This window comes from Bos indicus, chromosome 16, assembly GCF_029378745.1.
Source record: "Bos indicus isolate NIAB-ARS_2022 breed Sahiwal x Tharparkar chromosome 16, NIAB-ARS_B.indTharparkar_mat_pri_1.0, whole genome shotgun sequence".
Lineage (NCBI taxonomy): Eukaryota > Metazoa > Chordata > Mammalia > Artiodactyla > Bovidae > Bos > Bos indicus.
In genome coordinates this window covers 43,198,385-43,209,550 of record NC_091775.1, presented here as the reverse complement: position 1 = coordinate 43,209,550, position 11,166 = coordinate 43,198,385, and the positions used below count along the sequence as shown (strand labels likewise).

Sequence of the window (11,166 nt, the reverse complement as noted above, 5' to 3'; positions counted from 1 at the left end):
CTAAATGGCTTCCTCTTTGAATGCCCCATGGTGCTGGGAGCCTGACCATTGAGCAGGTGCTAAGAGAGTATTGGATGGAGAGACAGATGGTCTTATGTACGGATGTAAGTGGCCTGTCATTCAGAGGAGCTTCAAGAATCTCTAAGTTAGGGACTTCCCTGGTGGTCCAGTGGTTAAGACTCTGGACCTGCCTGTCAATTCAGGGGACACTGGTTTGATCCATGTCAGGAAACTAGAGCCTGCATGCTGCAACTAAAGACCCAGTGCAGCCAGATAAATAAATAAAGACTCCTCATTTCCTTTGCAGGATGCGTGGGTTTGATCCCTGTTTGGGGAACTAGGATCCCTCATGCCACACAGTGTGGCCAAAAATAAAAAATCTCTAAGTTAAAGGAATTTTCAGGGCATCATATTTCCTAAGTGCCATGGGGAGTGATGCCCTCATCTCCTTGGGCTCCTGTCAGGGTTCAACCAGTGAAGGACATTCAGCAAACATCTGAAGTCTGTTTTACCAGGGTTGTCATTATATTAAAAAAAAAACTTGCCCACATACATGTGTGTGCACCTATGTACACGTGTGTATGTGTGTGCATGTGTATACATGCAGGGACACCCACCCCTCTGCTTCCTCACTGACAGGGCAGTTATTGCTCTGGGTGTTCAGGATGAGCTGAAAATTAATGAAACTCAATGCAATGAGCGACACCTTGTAAAACAATCTCAATTACCAGATAACCAATCTCCGTGCAATTCCAGAGAGGATAAAAGGAAACCACGGGGGCTGTGAGCAAATGATAGCCCCAAGCCACTCGGGCAGAGCAGGGAGATGGAGCAGTCCGTTATCCTGCCAGCTCAGGACAGAGGTGGGGCATGGGGCGGGCTGCTTTCATGAGAAGAGCCATTGCTTTTCTGAGAAGGGACAGCGGGGAGGTGTTGAGCGGAAGATTAGTCAGGTGGGGAAGACTGCTGTGAAATCTGAGCCCCCAGCCCTCCGTTGCAAGCTAATCTTGTTCAGCCTGCGAGCTGGGAGAAGACCTGCTTCCTCAGGCGGTACCCCCCCCCCCGCCCCCCCGCCACCTCCGCCCCCGGAGAGGCCAGGCCCTGCCCCAGACACCCCACTGCCGGCTGGGGAGATCTGCGGTACCCGTTCTCCAGTCCCTTGCAGAGGGTCTGATCACCCAGTCTGGCTGGCTGCTCTTGGAAGTGGCCTGGGCTGCTGGGAGGAGGGGGTCTAAGCCGTGGGAGTGGTACAGTCCACACTGCCCAGGGGTACAGTCTCCATCCTCCAAGTTTACCACACTTTCTCTGGGAGGGTTTCCTTCCCACCTCCCCACAACCTTGAGACCAGTGCTTGCGCAAGGTCACAGGGTCACAGAATGGCAGATCCTCCACCTGAATCGGCTCTTTTACTCTCTACGCAGCGCTCATTTGGTTTAAAATCTTGTTCATTTTCAATGCTTCTCCTTACAAAGGCAGGGAGGGTGGTGGAAAGTGTGATGGGTTGTTTTTGTTTTTTGTAAACCTCATTTTCAATTTAAATCTCCTTTAAAATATGGAAAGAACCACAGCTGCTTCTCTCATCATTGTCTTCCTCTCCCATTCCCTTTCCTGCCTCTCCTCCTGCTTCCCTCCCTAACCCTTCTTCCAGCTCCCCCTGCACATGGGGCCTTCTTGAACTAGTTGCCCTGTGTTTATTGAAGGAGAGGTAGAAGAAGCAGGGTTGAGGGGCCCATCAGGGAGAGCGTCTTGGGGTTACCACTGCCGAGAGGAGGATGGATGATTCTATTTGCTTTGTGCAGCCTGAGGTCATCTCAGCCGTCCCTCCAGTCTGGAACAGAAGCATGTCTCCTGCATCTTTGGCAGATATCATCTTTGGGCTGAACAGCCTCAGACAAAATTTCCTACCAAAACCCACACTGCAGTGCCTCAGGGCCCTTGTCCTCAATGTTTCTGCTGTCTGACCTGAATTAGGTTCACATCATCGGGCTTCCCGGGTGGCTCAGATAGTAAAAAATCTGCCTGCAGTGCAGGAGACCTGGGTTCCATCTCTGGGCCGGGAAGATTCCCTGGAGAAGGGAGTGGCAACCCACTCCAGGATTCTTGCCTGGAGAATTCTGTGGACAGAGGAGCCTGGCAGGCTACATAGTACATGAACTTGCAGAGTCAGTCACGCCTGAGTGCCACTTTCAGTTCACTTTCATGTGTGCATCACATGTGGGACTCATCTCAGTTCCAGGATGGGGTTATGATTTGTGTCGTCCATCTCATAGATGAGGAAACCGAGGCTCCTGCTGCAAAGTTAAGCACCGTACTCTCAATATCCCTAGACAGATCCATCCTTGAGAGGTCACAGAGCCAGTGGCCAAGCTGGGATTAGAAGCCAAGTCCTTTGACTCCTCACCCAGTGCTCTTTCCACCAGGCTCTGTGGTGTGGACCAGCATCCTGACCTTGGTCCCAGCCTTGAGAAGGCAGCACCAAGATCGGAGGACTTGAGAGTCCCAACTTTCTTCTGAAGCAGAAGCCCAGCCCATGACAGAGATAAAAAGCAAGCCGAGAGGCAGGTCTGATCCTGCGGAGAGCAATGATAGCTCCCCGGGTGAGGATAAAGCAAACAAGCAGGAGGACAACGGGGAGATAATCTCAGAAATGATGGAGTGCCGGTTGCTTCTGCAACCGTGGGGCTGCATCTGGGCGCCTGTGCTGACATGAGCTCCGCCCCCGGATCCACATTGTCATGAGCTTGTTGGAAAAACAGATGTTATTGTCCTCTGTTCCCGTCCCTTTATCCCTAATAGGCACTTAAGTGCAGGAGGGGGAACAGAGAAACCGAGACAGAATTGTGTGTCTATTTCAGGCTCTTTCTGGAAGGTTGCATTTCTGTGGGATTTGGAGTTTGGGATGGACTGGGTGCGGGAAGGACCTCCACCCTTGCCCTGAGTGGTCTGGGTCAGCCTTGGGGAGGAGCTGTCCTGGCTGAGGACTGGTTCCTTCCTTCTCTCTGAGGTCCACCACCTGGACTGGACACTTAATTGACATTGGGGAAAGGGATGATGGGGACCTCTGGCCTTCTGCCTTGACTCTCAGAATCTGGGAGGTTGGGTGGGGTCAAGGGGACTTCCCGGCGGCTCAGTGGTAAAGAACCCTCCCGCCAACGCAGGAGACACAGGAGAGGCAGGTTCACTCCCTGGTTCGGGAAGATCCCCTGGAGAAGGAAATGGCAACCCACTCCAGTGTTCTTGCTTGGAGAATCCCATGGATAGAGGAGGCTGACAGGTTACATACAGTCCATGGGGTTGCAAAGGGTCAGACAGCACTTAGTGACTAAATAACAGCAGCAACATGAGGTCAAGAGCTGATGAGATCAAAGTCCTGGGTTGCATTTTTGTTTGGGATTCAACCATTCATTCAGTGATCTGCTGCTGAGCACATTCTTAAAGGCAGGACCCTACACGTGACAGCAGCATGCTGGTTTGCGGGTGAAAACTTTTCAGGGAAAGCGCAGTATATCCTCTTACATCAGGTCACCGTGGCTATGATTTAATGGAAGCTCAGAGGCTCTCCTGCACCTAAATAGCTCTGCAGCAACCTGCCTGGTGCCTCAGATTCCATCATCAGTCAGCCCTGTGAATGAAAGCGTTATATCTCCCAGAGGTCCTTGCTAAAATATAAGTGTGTAACTGAGGAGGGCTCACAGAGGGCAAACAAAATCTACCCGTCGCTATGGAGAACAGGCTATGGGGCCCAAAATGAGTGCTGTGTGAGGTGGTGAGTTTTGATGGGAGACAGAAGAGAAGAGAATTGTCCAGCTCATGGGCTGCTGCCCTGGGAGGGAGAGCCTGAGGGGTTGGATGAGAGAATGAGGGATTTAGGGGAGTCAATTCTCAGAGGGACCTGTTTCCATGCACCACTGGTTGCCCCATTCTTTTTAAAAAATAAAGATTCAACTCAGGCTTTATTTATTTATTTACTTTTGCCTGTGCTGGGTCTTCATTGCTGCATGGGCTTTTCTCTGGTTGTGGTGAGCAGGTGCTACTCTCTTGTTTTGGAGCATGGGCTCTAGGGCTCAAGGCTTCAGGCTCAGCAGTTGTGGCCATGGGCTTAGTTGTTCCATGGCATGTGGGCTCTTCCCGGATCAGGGATCGATCCCATGTCTCCTGCAGTAGTAGGCAGATTCTTTACCCCTGAGCCACCAGGGAAGCCCCCATTCTGCTTTGAGACTGACAGTACAAGACTTAAGAACTATCCTAGCCCTTCTGCACCTGTTTGGAGTATGGGGAGAACTTTAAATGCTCTGCTGACCCTCAAACCCTGGAGGCTCAGAGATGGGACCCCCTCTGTCCCCACTGGTGCCTCCTCCACATCTCAGTGGGATAGATGGGGCAAAGAAGGGGTGGATGGAGGCCCCAGTGTCCTGTCCATCCCCCATGACCCTGAAGCCTCACCTGGAGCCGCACCATACTCTCTGCTTGCCTCCTCCCCTACTGGGGTCCAGGGGCTGATTACAGGTGAGCTCAGGCCCCCAGCCAGGGGTTTCCCAGGGTGGCAGAGAGCACCCTGGTCCACCTGGACAACTTTGATGAAAGGAAAGAGAGCCTAATCCTTGAGTGGGATCTGGGGAGACCCTGTTCTGCCATCCTCCCTACCTGATGGGTATTAGGGAGCTAATTAACTGGGGATGAGCCCACCTAGCAGAGATGCCCTTTGTAATCTCTTATTACTTAATATTCAGAACCTCTTTCACCTCCCTGTAGCAGAACTTCTAAAAAAAAGTCACATAATAAAGCACATTAGAATTCATCTGAAATGGTCTCCATAAAGATGGTTATTATTGCCTAGTGATGATTCTTGGTGAACGCGCAGGCTCACTGAACATCAGAGCTGAGGGAGGGCTCACCCCTCCCCCTGTAGCCCCTTTGTCCTGCTCTAGGAAGCACTCAGGAAGGGTCTCTCACCCTCCCCTCCTCTCTTCGTCCCTGCCAGCTCACCTGACTTCCACACTGTCCAATAGCTTGCCACGCTTTCCAAGTGACAAGGGTTGGGTGATGACCGCTGTCCAGGAGAAAATGGAAGGAAAGTGGCCTCAAAGGCTTGCTCACCTCCAGTCACTCCTCCAGGATATATATACCCTTACAATTTGTGAGTTCTTCTGAATGGACATTACATCTCAATAAAATATTTACCCCTCCAAAGCCCTTTGTCTAGTAGATATTGTTAATACTATTTGACAAAGGGCTTTGGGGGTAAATATTTTATTGAGATAATTGCTGTGAGGGTGGAATGGAACAAGTAGTCAAAAGCAGTGGATAATCCACAATTATTTTGGATTTGGAACTGGAATGAGTACCTCACGCACAACATGCACTTGTTTAGAACGTATTTACTTGTGTGTGTGCTTTTGTTACTATTAAAATTAATTGTAATACCACTCACCCCTGTGGGTGAGATGGCCCAGAAGCATCCCCTGGGGCACTGAAGTCCAATGGAGGCAGGATTAAGACTGTGACATGAGGACTTCCCTGGTGGTCCAGTGGTAAAGAATCAGCCTGCCAATGCAGGGGACACGGATTCGATCCCTGGTCTGGGAAGATCCCACATGCAACTAAGCCCGTGCACCACAACTACTGAGCCTACCCTCCAGAGCCCTTGAGCCACAACTCCCGAGCCCAGGTGCCTAGAACCTGTGCTCCACAAAAAAAGAAGCCACTGCAATGAGAAGCCCTCACAGCAACCAAAAGCAGCCACCACTCGCTGCAACTGGGGAAAGCCTGTGCACACAATGAAGACCCAGTGCAGCCAAAATAAATTAACTAATTTTAAAAAAAGAGTGGATATGTGTATACAGAGGATGAAATGGTTGGATGGCATCATCGACTCAATGGACATGAGTTTGAGCAAACTCCAGGAGATAGTGAAGGACAGGGCAGCCTGGCCTGTTGCGGTCAGTCCAGGGGATCACAAAGACTCAGCCAAGACGGTGATTGAATGACAGCAACAGTGTATGTATATGTGTATAACTCATTAACTTTGCTGTACAGTAGAAACTAACACAACGTTGTAAATTGACTACATTCCAATAAAATTTTTAAGAAAGAGTTTGATGTGGGTCATCTCCTCCCCCCATCTGCTATCCCCTCCCTTAGCGTTGGGTGTGGTCACTGTTTATGTCACTGCAATGCACATTTCATTCCTGCTTTGGTGGGTACCAAAGTCAGGTCTTCAGTGCTTGCCACCTCCCCTTGGCATGAAGGATCAGAAAGAAACTGTCCATTGGAGGAGGGCCCGAGAGCCTGATCCCAGACTGGTGACTATGGCACCCTGTTTGGGACAAGCCCCCTTCCTGTGGCAGGTCCCCTTAGCAGGGTGCTTTTGCCCCACTCTTCCCGTCATGATGCAGAGCCTCCTACCCAGTCCCTTAAATCTGAGTCGATCCTTGACTTACTTTGACCAATAGAGGATGATGAAAAGGAAGCTGTACACTGTCCCAGCCCAGACCTCGACAGGTCTTCAGCTTCTGTTCTCCTCGCTCTGGGCGGATAGCCACATGAAGGAGGCAGGTCCAGCCTCCTGAAAGGAGAGAGGCCGCATGAAGAAGAGAGGAGCCGTCCAAACTGAGGTCCCCAGACCACCCAGCCGGCAGCCTGCACCAACCACCAGACATGTTGGTGAGGCCAGTTTTATTATTAAAATTTTTTATTCATTTATTTTTGGCTGTGCTGGGTCTTCCTTGCTATGCACGGCTTTCTCTAGTTGTGGTGAGTGAGGGCTACTTTCTAGTTGCGGTACTCGGGCTTCTCATTGTGGTGGCTTCTCTTGTCATGGAGCATGGGTTCTAGGTGCACCAGCTTTAGCAGTTGGGGTGCACAGGCTTAGTTACCCTATGGTATGTGGAATCTTCCAGGACCAGGGATTGAACCCACATTCCCTGCTTTGCTAGGCAGGTTCTTAACCACTGGACCACCAGGGAAGTTCCAGGCCAGTTTTAGACCCTCCGTTCTTCCCAGCCACCAGCTGACTGCACAGGAACCCAGAAAAGATTGGCCCAAGTCATCCACCCACAGAATCACGAGCAAACACCTCCATTGTTGTTCCAAGTCACTAAATTTTGGGGTGGTTTGTCACATGGCAATTCATAATGGATGCAGTCGCTAATGCCCCCACCTGAGCACCTGCTGGCCAATGCCAGCATCCCAGGGACAAGACTTCGCCCCCAGGACTGTCCATTCTTCCATACACAAGCCCCAGAAGCAACTCTTTGCCCAAGATTTCTTTCTTTGTGCCTCCCCACTGGTTTCCAGGGCAGACACGGCAGTGCCCATTGCTCTTTATTAGTTTAATATATGTTGAAGCCTCCAAATGGATGCTGGGGCCCAGGTGGAACAGATGAAATGTGACTAAGTTCTAGGGGGATGATTGATAATGAGTAGGGACTGGAAAATCAATTGTGTTAATTCCTGGTCTGTCACTGGGACCGAGAATTAATGAGAAAATCTGTCTAACTTAATGGTATTTACACATTATACAGAGTGTGATAAAATTGTCCGCAGGTGCTGTCTGGCATTCCAATTACATAAGGCCTGCACAGCCTGAGGGGCCAGCAGGTCTGAGCTGTTGAGGACCTGGGCCAGGCATGTAGAGACTTACTCAGATGCCCCAACTACCACACTAACCTCTCAATGGGTCCGAGGCCTGGCATGGGTCTCACTAACATGACTGGTCCCTGCCTGGTGTGGGCCATCCAGCTGGCAATGTCATAAGGATGTGCTGGAGGGCACATTTATGAGCCTGCTTTGAAGATAACCACTCCAGAAGCCATGTGGCCAGTTGGACCACAACCAGGGATGGGTTCTGTCTTATGTGTTGGCATGATTTGAGAGACACAGATGGTCCTTCTGGCCCTAGCCCTCCGGCCCCAGGGTCAGTCATCACTAGGCTGTCTGACACCATAGCCATGGACCAGTCACCATTGGAAGATGCCTTGAAAAGTCTCATAGAAACTGATGGAAAAGACTGCCTCGGAGTCTGAGTGTCTGCTTCCCTGAAATTCTGTAGAAGGGCTTGTCCCCACTAAGGCTATCAGGGAGGTATCCCTGAGAACCCCCAATTCCTGATATTCACACCCTTATATGGTCTTCTTTCATATTGAATGAGGGTTCAATAAGATATTATAGAAATTACTGTGACTTCTGAGGCCAGTTCAGAGACTTCCCTGGTGGTCCAGTAGTTAAGATTCCACCCTTCCAATCCAGGAGGTGTGGGTTACATCCCTGGTTAGGGAACTAAGATCCCATATGCATGATGTGGCCAAAAAAAAAAAAAAAAGGCCAGTTCACACACACACACACACACACACACACACACACACACGCATTTGTGTGTGTGTATATATATACACACACAAATATACATATACATAGGGTTTCCGAGGTGGTACCAGTGGTAAAGAATCAGCTTGCCAGTGCAGGAGACACAAGAAATGCAGGTTAAATCCCTGGGTCGAGAAGATCCCCTGGAGGAGGGCATGGTAACCCACTCTGATATTCTTACCTGGAGGATCCGATTGCCAGAGGAGCCTGGTGGGTTACAGTCCATGGGGTTTCAAAGGGTCAGACACGACTGAGGTGACTTAGCACTCATACATGCATACATATACATAAAGGCAGCTTCTGCCCTGTTCTCTCATATCACTCACTCTGGGGAAGCTACCACCATGTGGAGAGGAACTGAGGCCTCCTGCCAGCAACCAGCCCCATGAAAGTGTAGCATCCTGGAGGTAGGTCCTCCAGCCCCAAGCCTTCAGATGACCACAGTCCTGGCTGATATCTTAACTGCAACCTCAAAAGAGACCCAGAGCAAGCTTGCTCCTGAATTCCTGTCTCGCAGAAACAGAAAGGGATAATACATTTAGATGTTTGTTGTTGTTTTAAGCTGCTAATTTTAGGGATAATTTGTTACATGGCACTGGATAACTGATACAGGTGAGGAAGGAGATGGGTGGGCAAGGCCAGAGATATTTCACCGGGGATGTGGAACTGATGGAAGACACCCCCTTGTACCCTCTCTGCACAGTTCGCGTGAAATCCAGAAATCCACTATTGTATTGTTGTTGTTGTTTGGCAGCACTGCATGGTATGTGGGATCTTAGTTCCCTGACCAGGGACTGAACCCGCGTTCCCTGTATTGGAAGCTCGGAGTCTTAACCACTGGACTGCCAGAGAAGTCCCCACTTTTATATTTTGCTGATTCCCCAAATACCGTAACTTTCCCACCTCTGTGCCTAAACATGCTTACTCCTCTGCCTAGAATGCCCTTTCGCCTCCCCTCCACCCCCCACTGCACCTCCTCTTCTCCTCTTTTTCTTTCTCCTTCTGAGATGAACTCCTACTCAGCCATCAGGACCCAGCTCGGATTGGCCCTCCTCTGGGAAAGCCTTCCCAGTCTTTCTTGGGCAATTTTGGTCACCTTCTTTGGCACCCCTGAAAGTGGCTCAGTCATGTCTGATTCTTTGCAACCCCAAGGACTATACATGGAATTCTCCAGGCCACAATACTAGAGTGGGTAGCCTTTCCTTTCTCCAGGGGACCTTCCCAACCCAGGGATTGAACCCAGGTCTCCCACATTGCAGGCAGATTCTTTACCGACTGAGCCACAAGAGAAGCCCTTGTGGAGACCCTATTGGCATCCCCGGGGAGACCCTGTTTTTCAATGGATACCTGAGGGGGTTGAGCTGTAATGATTGGTGCCATGAGTTCTAGCTGGAGTTTAGAACTTGAATTTCATTAATCAACTCTGCCCTCCCTCTCTGTTCACTGGTACCCAGGGGGATGTTCAATGGAAGGGTGTTGAATGAATAAATGAATGAATGAGCAAGCATCCAAGGCCACTTTGGGGAGGAAGAAAGGGTCCGCATGAAACCTGCCTTGTGGGTAGGAGGGCAGAGCTTGGCCTGAACAAATGGAAGGAGTGCAGGCTGGTTATTGTGTCTGTAAGTTTCACATCTGCTCATCCCAACACCAGTGAGAGAGCTCTTACCTCTGGCTGCCCCAGAGCTTCCCGGGGTCAGGAGAAAGGGTCTCACCTGGGAGGCCCCCATGTCTGTGTGTCCCATTCAACCCCTTTCCTGACCCCTGCCCTTCCTGGCTCTGTTTTCCATGCCTCACAGGCAGCCCTCCAGAGTCCCTTCCTTTCATACAAACCTGGAGGGCAGGTGAGTGGGTGGCCAGACAAATCTGATTTCTGAAGCAGGTTTAAAGGTCTCTTCCCAGAGTTCCTGAGCTCATTTCTCCTTTCTCTGTCTCCAAAGTGCCAGGGCAGCAATTCAGAGCTCAAATGCCTGAGCAGGGGTGCAGCCAAGTTCTTTACAGCACAGAATGAATTTGTTGTGTGGGGATTCTTTGGCCTGAAGGATTGCTTAACGTCCTTATGTCACCCGGCGTCCCAGCCTGGCTGGTGCTCAGAGTCGGGAGAACTGCCTTGCGTGCCAGTTGACTGAGAGGAAGGCTGAGGGGGGCTGAGGTCAGGGAGGCGTCACCTGCAGACTCTAGCCCTACTGCTGGCCACTCCTATTTATTGATTTATTCCCATTGTAAGCAAAGCTTATTTCTTTTCAAATGTTTTAAGTCTTTATTGAATTTGTTACAATCCTGCTTCTGTTTTATGTTTTGTTGGTTTTTTGGCCACAAGACATGTGGGAGCTTAGCTCCCCAACCAGGGATCATACCAGCATCCTCTGTATTGGAAGGCAACGTCTCAACCACTGGACCACCAGGGAAGTGAAAGGTTGTTGCTGAATCACGTGAAGACACCAGGATTCTTGGCCCCCGGAGGAGAAGAATTCAATCCAGGGCCAGAGACGAGGCTTGATCGCTCAGAGCTTTTGTGTAATAAAGTTTTATTAAAGTATAAAGGAGATAGAGAAAGCTTCTGACATAGGCATCAGAAGGGGTCAGAAAGAGTACCCGCTTGCTAGTGTTAACAATGAAGTTATATAATCCAAAGAATGTCTAGAGGTTGTAAAGACCTCATCAGACCTACTTCCATTAAGATAACACTGTCCTCAGGCAGGATACATCCTTGTAAAGACCAGGTCTACTCCCATAATTTACATTTTAAGATAACAGAAGGTTTAATCCAGAGACTGTCCTTAGGCAGGATACATTATTGTTATA

The 11,166-nt window shown here is 50.0% G+C and overlaps 1 long non-coding RNA gene across 1 annotated transcript in view; it reads left to right on the top strand.

The window, feature by feature from the left end:
• Positions 1-1,078: 1,078 nt before the first annotated feature.
• The window catches only part of LOC109570759 (uncharacterized), a 31,672-nt gene continuing 21,584 nt past the window's right edge, over positions 1,079-11,166 (top strand). Inside the window, exon 1 of the long non-coding RNA XR_011560807.1 lies at positions 1,079-10,878. This is a non-coding gene — a long non-coding RNA (uncharacterized lncRNA). The remainder of the gene's footprint in view (positions 10,879-11,166) is intronic.